The 2,745-nt window shown below is 37.0% G+C and overlaps 1 long non-coding RNA gene across 2 annotated transcripts; it reads right to left on the reverse strand.

Moving 5' to 3' along the window:
- Positions 1-560: 560 nt before the first annotated feature.
- Positions 561-1,710, reverse strand: LOC139354149 (uncharacterized). Of its 2 annotated transcripts, XR_011605232.1 has the most exons (4): positions 1,330-1,710; positions 927-1,097; positions 781-860; positions 561-727 (listed from the first exon to the last, which is right to left on the reverse strand). It is a non-coding gene; the product is annotated as an uncharacterized lncRNA (long non-coding RNA). The 2 variants fall into 2 exon arrangements; XR_011605231.1 differs by lacking the exon at positions 1,330-1,710 and having other exon boundaries at positions 927-1,209.
- Positions 1,711-2,745: the final 1,035 nt, after the last annotated feature.

The raw sequence follows: 2,745 nt of genomic DNA on the forward strand, positions 1-2,745 counted from the left end.
TTTAATTTTTAAAAAAAAAACATGGGTCCGTCGAATATAGGCAACCCTGTATGCTTGCTAAACATACACAATTTTAAGGCACATTCTGTATTTCAAAATATTTGGTTGAATAGCTTCCCTTCAGTTCCAAAAAAAAAAAGTTTCACTTGTGAATCACCTTGTGAATCCCGTGGGACATGTCCTCTTGCACAAGTGAAGAACAAGTGACGCTCCATATAGAAAATTGTATGGGATGTCCGCATTTTCACAAGTGAAAATTCAAATGAAAATTTTTCGAAGTCCTACGGGATTTCACTTGTTCCTTATACTCATTTTTCGTATGGCCTGTCACGTGCCCGTAACTCGTCCCAAGTGAATCACTTGGGAAAATCAGAATTTTTCCTTGAGTTTTCACTTGTGAAATCACCTTCAAGGGACACGTCCCAAGTGAAACACTTGGGAAAATCAGAATTTTTCCTTGAGTTTTCACTTGTGAAATCACTTGCAAGGGACACGTCCCAAGTGAATCACTTGTGAAAATCAGGATTTTTCCTTGAGTTTTCAATTAAAAAAATATAGAATTTAATTCATTTCATTTTAATTCATTTTAATTATATGGTACTATTTAGATTTTCAAAAATTGTACAATTATTGTTTCTGTTTTTTTGCTTCGTAAGCTTATTTTTAACGTTAGACATCGCCGTTCTTAAACCTTTGTCCGGGTCCTCTGAATCCTTGGCCAACGCTCCTGAAAAACATATGTTTAAAAAATGCGTTTTATTTGTTTAATTGTATATTTACCTTTTATAGCTTGTTGCAGAATTTTTATTGGCACAAAACATTTCGTCATCCACTTTCGGCTAACGGACCCCATTGAATACCTTCAAAATTTACGTACTTTAAACTAAGATCAATGCACAACATCTTAAACTTAATGTAGCACTTACCTGACTTTATTATATTAACTAAACGATTAAAGTAACTCTGCTGCGCACCATTAAAATGGATGCTTCCCTTTCAATCACTCAAACAGAATGCACCAAGTCTTCTCACCCCTTTACTAGATTTCTTTTGTTTTCTCTTCGCTGTTGGCGCGTGCCACTGCACCTATACCCTTTCTAAAGTAAAATATATCCGACTATATAGTTTTTACTTCTTGAGTAAAAAATACAATACGATTTTTTTTTAAATGTTAATACTTAAATGTTTTAAATACTTAAATCAATTTTAACGGACTGAATTTCTATAACTTAACTATAAAATTATATTGTAATAAGAATGTATAATAAGTAAATATAACATTATAAGTAAATTCAATTTACTAAATTTTACTATAATCAAATAGTTTACTTTTATAAAACAATATTAGTTGTTTTTTTCGATACACAATAATGCTCCTAAAATATTAGGGCATTCACATGTCGCTTCTTCACGAAAATTTTTCCGCCGAAATATTAGTCGCTAGCCGAACATAACGGAGAGACGCAAAAAAAATAACGGACCAGCCGAAATTTGTCTCTGCGAGCGCGGAGTGCAGGCAGATTATAAGACAAGAAAGAGAGGGAAATATCCGAATATCTGCCTCTCTTTGTTGCACGATCGTTTTCGTGGGCAGTCTTCTACGCTGCGCCGACTGCTCTGCTGACGTCAACAGCGGCACAGCGTTTTAGGCACAAAAAAAGCTTTTTGCCTTGAGCCATGTCACCGCGTCCCTACTGCAGAACTGAAGGGTTTGTTTGAAAGAATTCTATTTGGCGCGGATATTAGTTTGCAATTTTTTACATCCACACACATGCATATATACATATGTCAAGGCTTGTCCTAACTGCTTTGGTTTGAGAGCATTGGACTGAAAACGGAAAAGTTTTTTATTATTCATTGAAAGAGATAAATAAAGATGTACACATCTTTAAAGGTTTTTGCCCGTCAATGGGACAAATGGATAAAGGGTTCATTATTCAATAGAATAAGTTAGCCGCGCACTTTGCTCTCTCTCTCTCTCTGAGCGCCGGCAGGGCTTTTTTCTTTGCCGCTAAGTTCGGGCGGCAGCTATTTACATACACACACATACACGCGTAAAAACATTTCGCATTGTCTGGCTCTGACGTCATAGCTTTTTTTCTTGGGAGGTTTGTGGGCGTTAGAGTGGGCGTAGCAACATTTTTTTGGGTCAATCGATAGGTATTGACAAGACTTATACATTTCAGTTAAAATTTTCTATCTAGCATCAAAACTGTAGGAGTTACAGTTTTGGGCGGTTTGTGGGCGTTAGAGTGGGCGTGGCAGTCTACTGAAACAAACTTGCGCTGCGTAAGAAGCTCAGGAATCTGTACGTCAAATCTCAATAGCCTAGCTCTCATAGTTTCCGAGATCTCAGCGTTCATCCGGACAGACGGACAGACGGACATGGCTAGATCGACTCGGCTAGTGATCCTAATCAAGAATATATATACTTTATGGGGTCGGAAACGCTTCCTTCTGCCTGTTACATACTTTCCGACGAATCTAGTATAGTATAACTACTTTAATGCGTAAGACACACCCTTCTTTAAAAAACAAATGGCCAATCAGCGAAATCTCATAAGACCCCCCATTATCAACTTTGAACAACAACAGCCAGCAGGACCAAATAATCCAGGAGAACCCAACGCAGTTTTAGAACAGCAAGTAAATCCAAACCAAATTCATTTAGTTCAGCAACTTCAGAGACTAGAAATTCAACAACAACAACATAGGAATAACATGGCAGCAGAAGAATTACAGGCA

This window comes from Drosophila suzukii (genome assembly GCF_043229965.1).
Source record: "Drosophila suzukii chromosome 2 unlocalized genomic scaffold, CBGP_Dsuzu_IsoJpt1.0 scf_2c, whole genome shotgun sequence".
In the NCBI taxonomy this organism is placed as follows: domain Eukaryota; kingdom Metazoa; phylum Arthropoda; class Insecta; order Diptera; family Drosophilidae; genus Drosophila; species Drosophila suzukii.